Source organism: Maniola hyperantus, unplaced genomic scaffold (assembly GCF_902806685.2).
Source record: "Maniola hyperantus unplaced genomic scaffold, iAphHyp1.2, whole genome shotgun sequence".
Lineage (NCBI taxonomy): Eukaryota > Metazoa > Arthropoda > Insecta > Lepidoptera > Nymphalidae > Maniola > Maniola hyperantus.
The window spans coordinates 50,435-71,625 of NW_027188977.1; the positions used below are offsets into that span (position 1 = coordinate 50,435).

Below are 21,191 nucleotides of genomic sequence, written 5' to 3' on the forward strand. Positions count from 1 at the left end.
TCATTTTGTTTATCAACTATATTAAAAACGCTAGCATAACCAGAAAATACACCGTTTTCTCCTATACTTTTTATTGACAATGGTGAATAGAGAAATTTCTTATTCATAAAGCCTCCTGTAGGTTATAGTATTGGGAATTTTGTTTGTATAATGCACTGCAATGTCAAATCTATTATATGCAGTTCTCTAAAAAGGGAAAGTATTTTTTTTAAGTAACAAAATAGCAAGGTTTTATGACTTGCTATTTTGTATACAGAAGGGTAGGGGAGAGCTATCTGTTCTGTCCTTGCATATTTGGTTGTTCAGTTGCAACATCTTCCAAATTTGTAGAGACAGGAGCAAGCGCCCTTCTCACCAAAGCCGTTGACAATGCAGCACCAATTCCTGCTCCGGCTGCAGCTATCAGACCAGATCTTAATGATTCTTGAAATCCCACATTTATTCCAATTGCTCTTCTAGTTATGCTGAAACCTAAAATTACCATGCCTCCTGCTAAAGCTGCTGATAATCCAGCCATTGGTTCACTTATTGAGTGTACTAACCTTTGTGCTATTTCTCTTGATGTGGTAATATCCATGGAGTCTGAGTATCTCAGTTGCCGTGATAATACAAGGTATGGTATGGACAGCAATCCTCCAAGTGTTGCCGTAACAATGTTACCTACTTCTGATTCTCCCAGACGAGTTTCTGGGTATGTCATTACAGCGGATATTGCAAGTACTCCACGACATATATCTATTCCTGACCATTGTCCTAAAATTCTATTTCGTCTTTCTTCTTGCATAGATGCTATAAGTTCTGCCCTAGACTCCATAATTTCTCTAAACAACATCGTAGCTTGTTCCTGTTGTGAAACCTCACGTACTCGCCCTAACTCTTGTGAAGTTTTCCCTCCGATACTTTTTACAGCATCTTCTAAGTCTAACAACGATCTGTTATTTAACCTTACACCATTTTGACTATCACAAGAGACAATGCAGTCTAAAATTGTCATTCTCAGATTATCATTAATTTCTATATCATCATTAATATGATCTCTTAATTCATCGATAATCTTAAATGCTCGATCTTGCATATTTCTTACTTCTTCTTCACTAGCTTCTGCAACTATGAGATAAATTATTCCAAGCAAATCTTGTTGTAAGTTTTTTAATTTTTCTAAGTCCATAATAATTACCATTAATATTTAAATATTTAGTTAAATAATATGGTACTATAGTTATCTAATCAAGATAAATAATTAATATTTTAAGGAATAAAATGCCAATTAGCATCAAAATAATATCCTTTGCTTAGCCACAAAATACAAAAATAGCGGAACACCCAGTGTCACAACACTGGGATAACGATAAAGGAGAAAGTAGGAAAGAGCTATATATTCTGTCCTTGCATATTTGGTTGTTCAGTGGCAACATTTTCCAAATTTGCAGGAACAACAGAACGATTAGCAAACGCTCTTCTAATAAAAGCCAATGACAATGCAGCACCAATTCCAGCTCCAGTCGCAGCTATAAGACTAGATCTTAATGATTCTCCAAATTCCATATTTGTTCCAGCTCTGCTTGTAAGTAATATTGTCATGCCTGCTCCTAAAGCTGCTGATAATCCAGCCATCGGTTCACTCATTGGGCGTATTATCTCTTGTGTTACTTTTCTTGATGTAATATGCCCTCCGCGTACAAATATTGATGCCAGTGCCGCTGGTAACATAACCGTTATTGGCATGGATAACAATCCTCCAAGTGTTGCCCCAATAATTTCACCTACTTCTGATTCTCCAAGATTAGCTCCTAAGAATGTTACACCGAATATTCCAATTGAGTTGATAATCCTTAAATTTCTCTCTTCTCTTTCTCTCATGTGCACCTGATATTGTGCTACAATTTCCGCTAATCCAAGATTATTCATTTGCCGTGGAATCTCACGTACTTGCCCTAACTCTTGTGAAGTTTTCCCTCCGATACTTTTTACAGCATCTTCTAAGTCTAACAAAGATCTGTTATTTAACCTTACACCATCGTGAATATCACAAAAGGCAATCCAGTCTAAAGTTGGCATTCTCAGATTATCATTCATTCCTATATTATCATTAATATGATCTCTTAATTCATCGATAATCTTAAATGCTCGATCTTGCATACTTCTTACTTCTTCTTCACTACTTTCTGCAGTTATGAGAAGAATTATTTCAAGCAACTCTTGTTGTAAGTTTTCTAAATCCATAATAATTACCATTAATATTTAAATATTTAGTTAAATAATATGGTACTATAGTTATCTAATCAAGATAAATAATTAATATATTAAGGAATAAAATGCCAATTAGCAGTCAAAAGAATAGAATGAAATATCAAGCGATATCCTCTATAATTAAATTTTTTGAATGAAGAGATGACGATTCGTGTAGGAATTAATGGTCTGGGTAGAATAGGAAGAAGTGTTCTGCGCGCTATCCATGAAGTGGAAAAATATAGCAAGCAGATAGAAGTTGTAGCAGTGAACGGATCGCTCGGTGCTGAGCAGCATGCACATTTGATTAAATATGATTCTGTTCATGGCAAATTCAGTGGTGATATTGATTTTAATGAGTCTCAAAATTGGCTATCTATAAACGGCAGAAAATTTTCTTTATATAGAGAACGGAGCCCTGAAAATATTCCTTGGAATGTTGATGTAATACTTGAATGTACTGGTGCATTTAACAAGCGTGAAGAAGCAATAAGGCACAATGCAGAGAAAGTAATTGTCTCTGCTCCAGTTCCGGATGCTGATGTCACTATAGTTTACGGTGTGAATAACGATATGCTCGAAAAAGAGCATAAAGTGATATCAGCAGGTTCTTGCACTACAAATTGCCTGGCTCTAATTGTGCAGGTTCTACACTCCAATCTAGGTATAAAAAGCGGTTTTATGACTACTATACATGCCTACACGAATGATCAAAATGTTCTTGATGGTAATCATAAAGATTTGCGCAGGGCAAGGGCTTGCGGACTATCTATGGTGCCAACTACAACCGGGGCAGCAAAAACAATCGGTTCTGTAATTCCTGAATTAAAGGGAAAGCTAGATGGCACTGCCGTCAGAGTTCCAGTTAGCAATGTTTCTATGGTTGATTTTACATTTACGACTGATAAGAAAGCGACCGTTAAAGAAATAAATGAAATGTTTAAGGATGCAGCAAGCAATGTGCTTTCTGTATGTGCGGAACCTTTAGTTTCAATAGACTTTGTGCATAACCCTTATAGTGCAATTGTGGATTCAACTGGTACATATGTTACAGGCAACATCTGTAGAGTTGCAGCGTGGTATGACAATGAGTGGGCTTTTTCGCTGAGAATGTTAGACATAGCATTATTGAGCCATAGTAAAGTATGAATGAAAACTCGAACAAATATGCCTCTTTTTATGAGCACTTTGCGGAACTCAGAAAAAGAGTTATCTTTTGCTTTCTATTTTTTTGCGTTGCTTTTGGTTTTTGTTACTACTTTAAGGAAAATATATACCGTTTTTTACTTGCACCTTTAATAGAAGCAACAAAAGGTAGCGAAGGTTTTTCTTTAATTTACACAGACTTAACAGAGGCATTTTTTGTGTATCTCCAAGTTGCAATAATGAGCGCACTTTTGTTTTCTTTTCCTGTGTTTGCATGGCAATTTTATATGTTCTTAGCACCTGGGTTATATAAAAGTGAAAGGGCAGTGTTGTTGCCATACTTAATTGCAACACCGGTTTTATTTGTAACGGGAGCTACTGTAGTCTATTACTATATATTTCCTTTAGCCTGGAAGTTTTTCATCACTTTTGAACATAGTGGGAAATCTTTCGGTATACCAATAGAGTTTATGCCATCAGTTAGCGAATATTTAGACCTCGTTCTCCAATTTATGTTTGCATTTGGCACTGCATTTCAAATTCCAGTAATACTCACATTGATGGTGAGAGTAGGGTTACTCACTACACAAAGTTTGTCAAATAAACGCAGAATTGCAATAGTGGTAATTTTTATTATTGCTGCAATCTTAACTCCACCTGATGTATTAAGCCAAGTAGGGCTTGCAATACCAATGCTGATTCTATATGAATTGTCCATTCTGATATGTAGGTATATTGAGAAGAGTGCTTAAAAAAACAAGAATATTAGTTGTTGAAAAAAAAGATGAATACCTGAGCGCCTTTTCTTGTTTGAGTGTATGTGATATGTGATGCCACTCCGGTTGATTTTTTTGTTAAAATATGGAATAATTAAGCTTAAGTTTTTATGTTAGGTAAGTATATGGTAAATCAAAGATTACAGAGAGTATACGAGCAGTTAAGGGAAATAATAGAGCAAGGCGAAGGCGAGAGTGTTAATGACCTTTTAAAGGGAAGATCAAGAGATGATTTTTTGACGATTTTTACTTGTGCAAATATACGTAAAAAGTGCCAAGATGGTGTGGAATATGCTGTACCGCCGCTTAGCTATGCTCTAGATTTTGCTGTACCGCCGCTTAGCTATCGTCTAGATTTTAATGAGAGGGAAGAAATAACTGAAGAGGTCTTACTTATAGTTAAAGAGCAAGGTATATTAAAAAAAGTTCTTACTTCTGCAAATATACGTAAAAAGTGCCCAGATGGTGTGGAGTATGATATAACACCGCTTGGCTATACTCTAGATTCTAATAATTGGAAAGAAAAAGCTGGAGTTCTTTTAGGTGCAGCTAAAGAGGAAGGTATATTAAAAAAAGTTCTTACTTCTGCAAATATATGTAAAAAGTATCCAGATAGTACGAAATATATGAAATATATAATACCGTTTACTTATGCTCTAGATTTTAATGATTGGAAAGAAAAAGCTGGAGTTCTTTTAGGTGCAGCTAAAAAGGAAGGTATATTAAAAGAGGTTCTTATTTGTGCAAATACGTATGCAACACCGATTGTCTATGCTCTAGGTTTTAATGATGGGGGAGAAAGAACTAAAACTATTTTAGATGCAGCTAAAGAGGAAGGTATATTAAAAGAAGTTCTTACTAGCATGGTAGAAAGTGATTATGAAAGATTAAAACGTTCTTTATGGGTAACTGAAAATCATGATTCTCTAAACGAAATTTATAAAATTGAGAAGAGTATGGCAATTGATATAGCAATGAAAGTTGGTGGTGCTTCTAGTATTATAGCTGGATTAATAGCTTTCGGTGGATGTTTTGCTGCTGGTGTTCAATTACCAATATTGGCTTTAGTTGGTATAGCTGTAGCTGCTGCGCTGGCAGTCGGGATTGTTGCTGGTGGCATTACATATGCAGTATTAAAACCTAGTAATAAACTAGATGGACCAGACCTCAAACAAAGTAGCGAGTGTTGCTCAGACAGTATCATAGTTTACGCGTTATGAGTACTTTTAAGATCTATAATAAATATGATCTCTAAATACTAATATATAATACTTAAAGAGATACTTTAACACTTCTTCTTAAGTGCTAATCTGGAGGTTCAACAAGTTGCTGTTTTAAAGGTTGGGAAATAGTTTTATTAGTATCGAAAATTACATAATATATATTATGGAAAGGCTGGATCCCAGTGTCGGAGCACTGGGATGACACCGTCTGTTGCGCAAATTACCTGCTAATTGCAATGTTCGTACAGCTGTGGATTCCGCTAACTAGTAGCGGAATGACGAATTTGTCGTTTTTCAAATTGTCGGTAAATCTAAGTCAGTTTAGCTATATAAAACATAGTATAAAAAGAGCTATTTCAGCAAAGTTTCAAACAAATAAAGTTCATTAGCCTCACAATTGGCACTTTACAAGTTAACGAATTATTATAACTTCTACCAAGATAATAATATAGTAAGGTTTGGTAGTGAGGTATCAAAATAGGAAAATACATCAACGCATGGTCTTATAAGAAGACTGACCATCACGATTGTGCAAACGATGGTACTTGTGGGCAATCTATAACGGATTTTAGGATTGGTAATTCTGACATTTCTTTCTACGATAACTATGGAAGAACGATCGCACAGATACCTAAGTTGCCTAACGGAAACTCTATTACATACTATAATAATTTATATAAAACTGCACAATCAAGAAACTTTGATGAGAATACAAAATACGCAGGATTACAAGATGTGCTGCCTAATCAATTCAACTATAGGTGTAAAGATCTAGATTTCACCATAAATTTTGATAGCCTATCACAACGCGAGCAAGATCAAGTAAAAATGGATATCCAAAGTGCTTATGATGCATATAAAGCAAAGTTTTGTATTGATAGACCAGGAGCTGTACAGATCTATATTTTTAATAATAAAGATGATTATAGAAAATATGGTGCTCTAATTCCGAGATTTGCTGGACATCAGAGTATGATTGATAATTCTGGGGGAATGGCATCTGAAGAAAGCCTGATGTGCTATAAAAATGCTTATATGGATAATGTTTTAGCCCATGAATTGGGTCACGTATTTCAATTCAAGTTTTCCCCAACAAAAGTAAGGGAATTGGACCAGGTAAATAGTCAGCTGATGGCAAATGCAATTGGGCTTGAGGTAGAAGAAAAAAATTATAAAGCTATTTGCAAGCAGATGGGTGTAGATGAATATAACGACCGTGGATGGATGTTTCAATTTAAATATAAAGGAACCAATTATGATATACAACACAATGGTTATCTTTCAGCAGAAGAAGAAAAACTTCAATTTATCAAAGACATTAAGAACTCTCATGAATCGCTCATTAATGAAGGGCAATTAAGTCAGAATACAACTGTAGTAATTTCTATTGATGAAAATAAGGAGATAAGTCAAATGTATTTTCATAATCCAGACAAGAATATGTCCGACTGGTTAGATAAGATACTTATAAGCAGAAGTAAACCTGAACAAGATGTGGATGAAGTAGATCATACAGAAGAAAAAGAACCCGAAGAGGATACTCAGCAACCCAGTAACTTCTTATCCAATATTTTTTCAGCAATTAAATCCATTATTGATTCTATCTCGTCATTCTTTTCATGGTTATTTGGGTCTAAAGAGGAAGAACAATCTGATGACAATCTTTCTTTGCTTAACTTATCAGAAGAACAATCCGATGACAATCTTTCTTTGCTTAAACCTGATGTGGATAAGTTAGGTCACGATGTTAGAGATCACTTATCAGATCATTATCACTCACCTGATGAGTTCATGTAGTGTAACTATTTTATAGCCACTCCCCTCCCCTTTTTAGTTGTTCAGCAAATATAGAGAGGCTAAAGGGAGTGGTATTACTTAGATAAAAAACCAGGCAGATCATTCTGAAATTCTTGCATTTTCTGTCTATAACTAACCCAAGAAAGGTTTCCCGCGATTCATTCGCGGTATCTCAGCCGCTAACAAGTAGCGGGATGACAGCAATTCTACGTCATACCGTCACGGTATCTCTAGATCCCGCTAACAAGCAGCGGGATGACGGTTGTCAGCTTCCCCTGTCATCCCAGTAGCTCCTTCGGTGTCATTCCAGTGCTTGACACTGGAATCCAGCTTTTTCATAATCATCAAAACGTTGTACTTTAGCATAAAACGGCTACTTTTATGCTTACCAACTTAATAAAATTCCTGGATCCCAGTGTCTGGGCACTGGGATGACAAAAAAAGGAGCACTGGGATGACACCATTTGTTGTGTTTAACAAAGTTCGTACTTAGCTTCATGTTAGCTATAAACGTTAAGAAATTTACCAAATAAAAAAAAAGGCAAAAGAAGCCCCGTGGTTATTATCCGCTTTAAAATATTGGCGTTTTTTATGTTTTTTAAACGCTTGACAAGCGAGATTCAGCTGCTTTTAATTGCAACTAACCTACGCTGCAAATGTTTAAGAAATTTACTAAGCAGAAAAAAAGACAAAGAATCCCCGAGTTAGCTAGTCTTTTACTATCTCTGTCGAGTATTGGCATTTTTTGATGTCTTGTAACGCTTTATAAGCGCGTTCAGCTTATTTAGATAAAAATCTAGATGTAGATGAAGTTTTGTAAAGGCATACAGTATCTATATACTGCAAAAAATTGAACATAAGACGCCGATACATTAAGTAATCCTTACCTTTTAATCTGCAGATTGGCGAAAGCAAATACAATAGCTTCAGTTTCATGATAAGGGCGCTGGCGGAGTTTGTCAAGGAAGTTTTTCGTTTCTGTGAGCCACCTGCTAACCGACAGCTAACATTAACTACCAATATCATATCTGAAGAAACCCCCTGGCCATTCTAAAAAATTTAATGCTGAGTACACCTTACTTTTGGCTTCCTCTATAGTGCTCCCTTCTGCTACTATATTTAGCACTCTTCCGCCATCTGAAACCCAATTACCACTCTCATCTAATTTAGTACCAGCATGAAACACCAATATACCAGGAATGCTTTCAATTTTATCTAATCCCTTAATTACTTCTCCCTTTTGACCAACCATACCTCTATGTCATAAGTCCTTTGTGCAGCAAAACCCATATCACCACTACACAGTAGCATTACTCTATACGATAATTCTAGTTTTTTTAATATCTCTTCAACAACACTCGTCATGCGCTTAAGTTCATCGTTTGATTGGTCTTCAGTTGTAATACTCACCAATTCCACTTTACCAAATTGGTGTTGCCTTATCATGCCTCTCGTGTCTCGCCCTGCGCTGCCTGCTTCTTTACGAAAACACTCTGAATACGCAGTAAAGCGAATAGGCAGTTCTTTTTTTTCTATTATTTTATCAGTAACCAAATTTGTCAGAACCACTTCACCTGTGGGAATCAGCCTTAATTCGTCGGTAGTTAGATATGAATCATTAGAAAATTTCGGTAGCTGACCAACGTTATACATAGCCTCGTTTTTCACCAAAGCTGGGTGATACACTTCAGTATAGCCAAATTCATTAACATGCATTTCAAGCATAAAATTTATTAGCGCTCGTCCAAGCTTAGCTAACTGTCCTTTTAATATCGCAAATCTTGATCCGGAAATTCTCACCGCTTGTTCGAAGTCCATTAAACCTAATTTTTCTCCGAGTTCATAATGAGATTCTGGTACAAAATCAAACTGTCTTTTTCCTCCATATCTTCTCACCTCTAAATTAGAGTTCTCATCTGCGCCTATTGGCACATCTTGCGCAGAAATATTTGGCAAGTTAGATAAAACATTCACTAACTTATCCTTTTCTGCTTGCTCTTTTAAGCTAATTGCCTCTATCTCATTCGTGATGTTTTTTGATGATTTTATTTGCTCTTCACAAGGGGTCTTGCTCATTTTAAGCTTCTTTATTTCCTCTGTGATTTCATTGCGCTGCCTATTTAAATCTTGCAATTTAGTGGTTAATGACCTTTTCTCGTGATCAATTTCTAATACCTCTTTTGCAGTAAACTCTCTTATCCCCCTGCTTTTCATTGCCTTTTCAAATCCTTTAGGGTTTTTGCGAATATATTCTATATCATGCATATATTGTGCTATTACTAACATTATTACTGTACTTCAAAAGCTCTTAATATTCAATATTTTCTCATACTACTAAAATTATTATGGTTGATTTTTTTGTTAGAATTTGTTAAAATTTAATTAACTTAGCGTTCATAGGATATAGTATGTTGGGCATCACAGAAAAATATAATCAATTTAAAGAGAGCACTTACTTTGCTGGTGGGAAATTTGTTATCTGCGCTACTTGTGTATGCCTAGCAGCCACATTCGCTGCTGGCTGTTTAGGAGCGGTAATAGGATCCCCTCTATTGACCTTTCCACTTGCTATGCTAATTTCTCATCCTGTGATTTGGATTATAATGGGAGTAGTTCTTACAACAGCATACAAATTAGCGAAGAACTATATTAATGGAAATGGAAAAGGAGCTTCAAAGGGGGAAAAGAGTGAATCAATGGACAGTGGGGTGGATACTATATCAAGAAAAACAGACGGTTCAGATGATACAGAGCGTAGAAGTTCTTCTACTTCGTTAGATAGTGGTTTGGGTGGTAAAGAGTTTCATGAAAATTTGGATACTCTTGTGCATCAGACAAATAGAGAAAATTATACCTATTGGCTACAACAACATGATATTGCTCATATTGCAAGAGCTGTATATAACTATTCAGAGAGTTCAGATGGCCATATATACTTTTGTATTCCTGGTAATCTTGAATCCTTGAATGAAAGATTGAGAGAATATAAAAATAAAGCAGAACAAGAGAATTTGAGAATATTTACCTCAGTTATTAATTTAGGTGGTAATCATTGGGTGACGCTAGTTATTGCATACAATCCAGATAGTAAAAAATTTAGAGCTTATTATTGCGATTCTTTTAGTGCTGATTTACCAAGTCCTGGTAGTCAACGTAAGAAAATAGAACTTGCAAATGAAATTAAAGACGAGTTATTTGCACCTCTTACTAACCAAGCCAGTGAATTAAATGCACAAGGAAAAAAAGAAATGGGTCAAGATGTCCGAAAAACAGCACAAACGTGTCGGGACAAGAAAAATGAATTAATTAATGTCCCAATAAATACTGATAATATAGTGAGCGCACTGGAAGCAGTTTTGGAAATAGAGAACTGTAATATAAGAAGCTCCGGAGCCAAACAACAAAGCGATGGACATAACTGTGGCATATTCGCACTAGAAAATGCTCATAAAATTACACAAATGCTCAACGAAGGCAAATCATTTGACGAAATTGACAAAGAGTTATCAGAATATAAATTTGATTTGAATGGGAAAAGAAGAGAGTTTACAAAAGCGCTTATGGAGGATGAAGGGTGGAAAGAGCATTTAAAAAACGGGCTTTTGTGCGATCTTCCACCAGGAACGGACACCTCTCTTACCTCAAGGGTGCAGAATACAGCTCAGGTTGCTATATAGTTTACAATGAAGAATTACCATTAACCTTATGCCCCTGCAAATAGGAAATCTAACGATTGATTCCCCGGTAATCTTAGCTCCAATGTCTGGGGTGACTGATTATCCGTTCAGAAGTATTGTAAAGAAACTTGGTGCAAGTTTGTTAGTTTCAGAGATGATTGCAAGCAGAGCTATGATTATGCAAACTCGCCAGAGTCTGCAAAAAGCAAAAGTCGATGAATTAACTGCTGTGCAGCTTGCTGGATGCGAGCCCGATGTTATGGCAGAAGCTGCAAAACTAAATGAGGATATGGGTGCAAAAATTATAGACATAAACTTTGGTTGCCCTGTTAAAAAAGTTGTAAACGGTTATGCAGGATCAGCGCTAATGCGTGATGAGAAAAAAGCTGCTGAAATTATTGAAGCTGTGGTCAATGCAGTAAATATACCAGTTACGGTGAAAATGCGCACTGGATGGAACGATGAAAATCGCAATGCTCCAAGTTTAGCAAAAATCGCAGAGGACTTAGGGGCAAAAATGATTACTGTGCATGGAAGGACAAGAGCGCAGCTCTATAACGGTCAAGCAGATTGGAAATTCGTTAGAAATGTTAAAGAACAAGTGAAAATTCCAGTTATAGTAAATGGCGATATTAAAAACTTGAGTGATATTCAAAGTGCTCTTAAAGAATCCGGAGCAGACGGAGTGATGATAGGTCGTGGTGCCTACGGTAAACCTTGGCTGATTAATCAAGCAATGCACTTTCTCAGTGGAAGTAAAACTTCTGAACCAACAGCTTCAGAGAGATTAAGCATCATACTTGAGCATTACGATAATATTCTTGAGTACTATGGAAATGACACGGGGATAAAGATGGCCCGCAAACACATAGGTTGGTACAGTAGCGGGCTTCAATGCTCATCTGAATTTCGTATGAGAGTAAATAACATGACAGATAGCACAGAAGTGAAAGAAAATATTATTGGCTTTTTTGGTCAAGAGACACACGTATCTGTTTAGGGGCGTGGCTAATGTGCAAATATTAAAGCAAAAGTGGTCAGTGCTTGACACTGGCTTTTTAAGTCATAAAAACCTACTTGACAAACTCCGCCAGCCCCCTTATCATGAAACTGAAGCTATTGTATTTGCTTTCGCCAATCTGCAGATTAAAAGGTAAGGATTACTTAATGTATCGGCGTCTTATGTTCAATTTTTTGCAGTATATAGATACTGTATGTCTTTACAAAACTTCATCTACATCTAGATTTTTATCTAAATAAGCTGAACGCGCTTATAAAGCGTTACAAGACATCAAAAAATGCCAATACTCGACAGAGATAGTAAAAGACTAGCTAACTCGGGGATTCTTTGTCTTTTTTTCTGCTTAGTAAATTTCTTAAACATTTGCAGCGTAGGTTAGTTGCAATTAAAAGCAGCTGAATCTCGCTTGTCAAGCGTTTAAAACATAAAAAACGCCAATATTTTAAAGCGGATAATAACCACGGGGCTTCTTTTGCCTTTTTTTTCACTTGGTAAATTTCTTAACGTTTGTAGCTAACATGAAGCTAAGTACGAACTTTGTTAAACACAACAAATGGTGTCATCCCAGTGCTTGACACTGGGATGGCTTTGTTGCATAGCACCTTAAGCAGTGATGGTTTACGACAAATTTATGTAATGATTTCAAATTTAGCCATACCAATATCAGTGAATTTGTTGAGCAAATAGCACTTAATTAGTAATTCTTTTTCACGATTTACTTCAGATTTATTCCTAAAGCTAAATCCAAATACTTGCTTCAACCTTGAGAAAAATCCTTCTATGTAAGATCTCTTTCCATAAATTGCTTCCTTTTTCCACTCTTTTACACCATCTTGTCCATATAATTTTATTAACCTAATAGCAGCATTTCTGTCAGACATATAATCTATTTTTGAATGTTCTGCTGCATCCTTTTTTGGTAGAACTTTTGTCTTTATATCGTATTTCTTACACAATTTATAAAGTTTGTGCCTATCGTATGCCCTATCTGCATATAATTTTGTGCTGAAAATTAACTTCTTCAAGCAAATCGCAAGCTCCATAGTGGTCAGAGTAGACGCCATTACTGTATCTTGCAGCTATAGCTTTTTTACTATTCACACTTAACATAACATGTAACTTTCTTACTTGCTCGTAGCTTCGGTACTTTCTATCTGCACTGTTTTCCTTACTGTGGCCAGGAGTGTTACTGTAAATGCTGATACTTGTGCTATCTATGATAATTTCAATATTTTCCATGTTGCTTTTATCAACCCTGCAATCATTTATCTTAATATTAAGTTTTTTAAACCTTCTTGATGCTTGTGAATAGCTGATAACTGCCAAATTTTTTCCTATTTGTTGCAGATATCCTTTTATAAACCCCACCGTTTGTCTTAAACCAATTCTAAAAAGATTGACAATTATATGCACCAAAATTACGACTTTATCACTGTAAATATAGTTGCCGCCCTGCATTTTTGGACTATTTTCATACCAATTTTCGATAGCTTCATCGATGTAACGAAAAATATTTCCCCTTTTTTCAAGGAATTTGTTATATTCGTTTTGGTTACTGACTTTCATTTTCTGTGGCATATTTTTTCTTCAACAGTTAAATGGTTATTTATAATGAATTTTGTCAGTAGCCACCAGATTTTTTCGGTTGCTATGCAACAAAGCCCACTGGGATCCAGTTGAGCTATTTCAACAAAAATACTGCATTTTGAGATGAACGTTCCAGACTTATTTACAAGTATAACAATTAAAGTCTGGATTCCAGTGTCAAGCACTGGAATGACACCGAAGGAGCTACTGGGATGACAGGAGAAGCTGACAACCGTCATCCCGCAGCGGGACTAGAGATACCGTGACGGTATGACGAGGGAGAACAGTAAGCGGCTGAGATACCGCGGCGGTATGACGTAGGACTGCTGTCATACAAGTAGCTGACACTGGCATCCAGTCTTTATTATGCAGCCACTTGGTTAGAATTAAGTTTTCTGGATCCCAGTGTCAGCTACTTGCATGACAGGAGAAAGAGGCTACTGGAATGACAGGAAAAGGGGCTACTTGGATGACAGGAAGAGAAGGCTATTTAGAAGACCCAAAAAGGGTGTCATTCCAGTGCTTGACACTGGAATCCAGCCTTGCCGTAATCTCATCAAGAACGTTGTAACCACTTTCCATGCTAGTTTGCTTGTGAACAAGCAAATTTTTCTGGATCCCAGTGTCTGGGCACTGCCCTTTTGGATGGAAACCAGTGTCAGCTACTTGGATGACAAGAGAATGATGTTATTCCAGACTGGAATGACACCATCTGTTGTAAACTCACTTTTACTTTATTGGTTATCTTATTATGCTACCTTGTCTACCTTATTTTGTCACTCTCCTGAACTGATACGAAACACACTAGCTGTACTCAATTCGACTGATCATATGCCACTACGCTCTCTTCCTCACCAGAGTGTAAATAACAACCATTATCCATCAACCATTTCTCGTCATAAGTTTCAATATCAAAATATTTTGCATATTCATCTATATTATCACAAAGTGAAAGTGCTCTGATCTTATTCATAATCAAACCTGTACCAGCAGGAATTAATCTTCCTACTATAACATTTTCTTTTAATCCACTTAAAGGATCACTCTTTCCGCAGAATGCTGCTTCTGTAAGTACCTTTGTTGTCTCTTGGAAAGAGGCAGCAGAAATAAAGGAGCTAGTTTCAAGACTTGCCCTAGTAATCCCCTGCAGAATAGGAAGATAATGAGTAGGCCGTTTGCCAGAGTTACTCATAGCATCATTTTCCCTATCAACTTCCAGCTTGTCAATGCTTTCGCCAACCAAGTACATAGTATCACCAGGATCAGTAATTTCCACTTTTTGTAGCATTTGTTTTAAGATCACCTCTAAATGCTTGTTGTCTATACGAACACCCTGCAATCTATAAACTTGCTGTATTTCAGAAATCATATAGTGTGCTAAAGCTTCTAACCCAAGCACACGTAAAATATCATGGAGATCAGGGTCACCATCCATCAATAGATCACCTTTACGTACAAAATCACCTTCATTGACTATTACATGCTTACTTCTTGATACCAAATATTCAACTGGAGAAATTTGTTCATCTACAGGTTTAATTAATATACTGCGTTTTCCTCTACGGTCTTTTTCAGAAAACGCTACATAGCCATCTATCTCACTAACAATAGCATGCTCTTTAGGACGACGTGCTTCAAATAACTCTATAACCCTCGGTAAACCACCAGTAATATCACGAGTTTTAACTGACTCTCTTGGTGTTCTTGTAATAACATCACCTGCATGAACCTTCTGGCCATCTTGTACATTGAGCACTGCCCCGATTGGTATAAAATAACATGCTTCAACGCCACTTGCGAGTGTCATTACTTTACCATTATCGTCAAGCAGCACAATACGAGGACGTAAATTAGCTCCACCAGAATGCGATTTCCAATCTATTACTACTTTGCTTGATATTCCTGTAGATTCATCCATCACTTCAGTGATCGAAACTCCATCTTTTAAGTCCTGATAAGACACTGTACCAGTCTTCTCCGTGATAATAGGCAATGTATAAGGATCCCATTCCGTAACTTTATCGCCAATTTTTACTGACCCACTCTCATCCACATAAAGTTTAGCACCGTAAGGTACACTATGCTTCAACTTTTCACTACCAAGGCTATCAATCAACACGACTTCACAGGAACGGCTTATCACAATTTTATTTCCGTTTCTATCTATAATTATATTACTATTGTTTAAATTTATTTTAGCATTAATAGAAGCTATAATATTCGAGGATTCAACGCCTCTAGTCATTACTCCACCTATATGGAAAGTACGCATCGTTAACTGAGTACCTGGCTCTCCAACAGATTGAGCAGCTATAACACCAACTGCTTCACCTATTGAAACAATTTTACCAGTTGCAAGGTCTCTTCCATAACATAAAGAACACACACCAGGACTTATTTCACAAGTTAAAGGCGATCTAATTTTTATAGCATCAAGACCTGCAATGCTGATTTGCTTTACTTTATCCTCATCAATTAATTCCCCTGCTTTTACTAATAATTCTTTTGTCACTGGGTTATATATATCATTTGCAGCTGTTCTACCCAGCACAACACTCTCTAGAGATGCAACTATAGTACTTCCTTCAACTGTAGCTCTCACAACAAGACCATTTTTTGTTTTACAGTCATGCTTTGTAACTATGCAATTTTGAGACACATCAACTAAACGAAAGCGCAGTGTCAGCTAAACCTTTACGTGCACCGTGAGTAGAATTAAAGTATTCAAATACGTTCAATCCTTCACGGAAATTAGAAATTATAGGTGTTTCTATAATCTCACCAGAAGGTTTGGTCATGAGCCCTCGCATTCCTGCTAGCTGTTTCATCTGTGAAGTAGAACCCCTTGCACCAGAGTTAACCATCATATACACTGAGTTGTACTTACTATTTTCATCATATATAGATATTGCTTTTAACATATCATTAGCTATCATATCCGTACACTTAGACCATTCATCTATAACCTTGTTATACCTCTCACTTCTAGTTATTAGCCCATCTTGATATTGCATAGAGAATTTCTTAATTTCACCCCTCGCGTGATCAACATGTGTAGCTTTAGTTTCAGGTATAACCATATCACAACGACCAAAAGAAACACCAGAAAATGTGGCATACTCAAAGCCAAGTACCATTAATTTATCAGAAAATGCCACTGTAGCACTTTGACCACAGTTACGATATACCAAATCAACTATACTAGTTATTTCCTTGACTGTTAATATCTGATTTATTAGATCGAAGCCTAGATTCTCATGCTTAGGAAAAATTTGCCATAATATTAAACGACCAGGAGTTGTACAAACAGTTTTATAGTGAGTTTCACCGCTGCTATTAATATACTCCATCCTATACTTTATACTAGAATGAATATGCAAAGTACCATCACTCAAAGAATGCTCAACTTCACAAAAAGCACCAAAAGATGGTATATTATCTTCCTTAGGTTCTTGTAAAGTCAGATAATATATACCAAGTACTATATCTTTACTAGGAACTATAATCGGTCTGCCATTAGAAGGACTTAAAACGTTATTAGTAGACATCATCAACACCCTAGCTTCAAGCTGAGCTTCCAATGAAATTGGCACATGCACTGCCATTTGATCACCATCAAAATCAGCATTAAACGCCGTACAGACAAGCGGATGAAGCTGTATTGCTTTGCCTTCAATAAGGATTGGCTCAAAAGCCTGAATACCAAGTCTATGTAGCGTAGGCGCTCTATTCAACAAAACAGGATGCTCTTTTATTACCTCTTCAAGCATATCCCAAACTTCTGGTTTTTCTGCTCTTATCAACTTACTAGCAAACTTAATAGTTGGAGCCATACCATACATCTTAAGCTTTGAGTAAACAAAAGGTTTGAATAGTTCAAGAGCCATTCTTTTTGGTAATCCACACTGATTTAGTTTCAAAGTTGGACCAACAACTATTACAGAACGTCCAGAGTAGTCTACCCTTTTTCCTAAGAGGTTCTGGCGAAAACGACCCTGTTTTCCTTTTAACATATCACTAATGGACTTTTTATATCCAACAGCACCAGCTTTATTTACCAAAGTACTACGACGACTATTATCAAAAAGAGAATCAACTGCTTCTTGTAACATTCTTTTTTCATTACGAATCATAATCTCAGGAGGATTTAAGCTCAACAATTTCCTCAACCTGTTATTTCTATTAATAATAGTCCTATAATGATGATTCAGATCAGAAACTGCAGGACGACCACTTTCAAGCGATACCAAAGGACGCAAATCAGGTGGTAAAATAGGTATAGTTGTAAGTATCATCCACTCAGGCCTATTTCCAGATTTAATGAAGTTTTCAACAATACGCAATCTATTTATAATTTTCTTTCTTCTTATCTCAGAAGCAACAGACTCTAATTCTAGTCTTAAATCCTTCCTAATTTCATGTAAATCAAGGCGCGTTAGCAACTCTCTTATAGCTTCAACACCTTGCATAGCTACAAAACTATCGATCCCATAGCTATCTTTAGCTTCATTATAAGCTTTTTCACTAATAATCTCACCTTTTTCAAAAGGCGAAACAAGAGGATCTATCACGATATAATTATCGCTATGTAAAATATTCTCAATATCTCTGAGAGACATATCCAATAATGCTCCAATTCTTGAAGGAAGCGATTTCAAAAACCATATATGAGCAACAGGAGATGCAAGCTCTATATGACCCATCCTTTCTCTTCTTACTTTAGAAGATGTAACTTCTACTCCGCATTTTTCGCATATGCGACCCCTGTGTCTTCTTTTTTTGTATTTTCCACATAAACACTCATCGTCATTGACAGGGCCAAAAACCTTAGGGCAAAATAATCCACCTTTCTCAACTTTGAACGTACGATAATTTGCAGTTGAAACATCTTCTATCTCACCACAAGATATACGCTTAATACTTTCAGGGCTAGCAATCGATATGCTAACCTCATTAAAAGGTTGTGCAATGTTAGTGTGAGATATATCTTCAATCACTACATCATTTTGCTTTAAATCTACATTTAAACATAAAGAACGTAGTTCTTTTATCATCACATTAAAGGATTCAGGAATTCCACATTCAAAATTACTGTCACCTTTTATTATCGACTCGTAAATCTTAACTCTACCATTAATATCATCAGACTTCACAGTTAACATATTTTCCTGCAAAGTATAAGCAGCACCATAGGCTTGTAATGCCCAACATTCCATTTCACCAAAACGCTGACCACCAAAATGAGATTTTCCTCCTAGAGGTTGTTGAGTAACCAAACTATAAGGCCCTACTGAACGCGCATGAATTTTACCATCAACTAAGTGGTGCAACTTAAGCATGTACATGTAACCAACTGTAACCTTGCGGTCGAATTTTTCACCACTGCAACCGTCATATAATACAGCTTGTCCAGAGTTATCCAAACCAGCAAGTTCAAATAATTTTGCTATTTGTTCATCTTTTGGACCCTCAAATACAGGTGCAGCAACAGGAACGCCATCACGTAATTTACGTGCAAATTCAATGAGATTATTATCACTAATATTACGAATATCATTACAGATAGATACGTTACTACCATAGCTATAAACCTCAATCAGGAAATTACGTAAATTGCTGTATGAACTTTTACAAGAGTTCAAATAGTTCTCTACTAACGCATTCAACTCGTCATTTAGTGCATTCTTATTAGGTGTATTTAAAACAGAAGCCATTATTTCATCATCATCAATATTTTCAATTTTTTTATTGTCAAGGTATGCTACTGCAAATTGTGTAAAATTATCATCGTTAAGGGACCTAATTCCCTTGCAAAAAGCACTTTTGATTTTATTGATCTCATCGAGAATATTACTTACCCTTTCCCCTAATTTTCTACAAGCCCAACCTACATGCGTTTCCAGTATTTGCCCTACATTCATTCGTGAAGGAACACCAAGAGGGTTAAGAATAATATCAACAGGAGTACCATCTTCCAAATAAGGCATATCTTCCACTGGCACAACTCGAGAAATCACACCTTTATTCCCATGTCTACCAGCCATTTTATCCCCTGGTTGCAGACTATGTTTCACAGCAATGAAAACTTTTACTGACATCGACACACCTTGAGGCAGGTCATAACCTTCATGTAATTTTTCTACTTTTCGCTTAAACTGTGCTATTGCATGTGATACTTTTTCATCAAAATCTTTTTTTAAGCTCTTAACTTGCTCAGAAATGGATTGGTTTTTTAATCCTATACCCCACCATTGCTCACGTTCAATAGAGTCAAATTTTTCTCGATCTTGAGAACCAGAATTAATAAGAAGTTTCTTCAGTTCATCATAGAAATATTCACTAGTAACATTGATTATATAATCTCGCTCTTCCTCAAAGTCATTTACCTCTTTTTGTTTGATGAGTAATGCCCTTTCATTTTCTTCAACCCCCCTGCGTGTAAAGACTTGTACATCAATTACTGTCCCTTCAACATCTGGAGATGTATATAAAGAGGAATCCGCACAATCGAATGACTTTTCACCAAAAATTGTCATTAATAACTTCGTTTCAGGAGGCAATGAAAGAGAAGGTTTAGGTGTAACTTTACCTACCAGAATATAGCCTGGACCAACTCTTGTACCAATTTTCACTATACCACTATCATCCAAGTGATATAGATTTTCTTCATTAACACCAGGTATAGCACGAGTTATTTTTTCTGATCCTAAAGGGGTATCATGTACAACACAGTCAAATTCTTCTATATGAATAGAAGTAAAGAGATCTTTTTTAACAACTTCACTAGAAATAATAATAGAGTCTTCAAAGTTATAACCTTGCCAAGACATAAAAGCGACTAGCAAATTTTTACCAAGCGCCAACTCACCACTGTTAATTGCAGGACCATCAGCTATTACATCACCCTTTTTAACATAATCACCTACGCACACTAGCGGTCTTTGATTAATACAAGTATTATGGTTAGAACGCTGAAATTTCCTTAGATGATAAATATCTACATCCAAGTAGTTAACCCTTTCTTTATCAAAAGCACGTATAACTATAGAGTTACTATCAGAACTATCAACTATGCCATCGCGTTTTGCTAAAACTACAGCACCAGAGCCAGAAGCTACAAAAGACTCCATACCAGTAGCAACCAGAGGAGCGGTAGGCTTCAATAAAGGTACGGCCTGACGTTGCATATTTGAGCCCATTAATGCTCTATTAGCATCATCATTTTCTAAAAATGGAATCAAGGAAGCTGCAACTGATATTACCTGCTTAGGAGATACATCAATGTAACTCACCTGATCACTACTTACCATAATGAAACTACCAGCATATCTACAGTATAGCATGTCATCAACAAAGCAATTATTTTCATCGAGCTTTACGCTGGTATCAGCTATATAATATAAACCTTCATCTATAGCAGACAGATACTCAATTTGATCAGTAACAACCCTATTAACTACTTTTCTATAAGGACTTTCAATGAAACCATATTTATTAATACGCGCGTATATAGCTAAGCTGTTGATTAACCCTATATTTTGCCCTTCAGGAGTCTCAATAGGGCAAATTCTTCCATAATGAGTTGGATGAACATCACGCACTTCAAATCCTGCCCGTTCTCTTGTTAAACCGCCAGGACCTAACGCGGACAACCTTCTTTTATGTGTTATTTCAGATAACGGATTAGTCTGATCCATAAATTGAGATAATTGAGAAGAATTGAAGAAATCTCTTA

At 36.3% G+C, this 21,191-nt stretch overlaps 1 protein-coding gene across 1 annotated transcript in view; it reads right to left on the bottom strand.

Annotated features, from left to right (window-relative positions):
- LOC138404596 (uncharacterized) overlaps nt 1-21,191 on the bottom strand; it is a 36,422-nt gene that overhangs the window by 3,024 nt on the left and 12,207 nt on the right. The window lies entirely within an intron of this gene.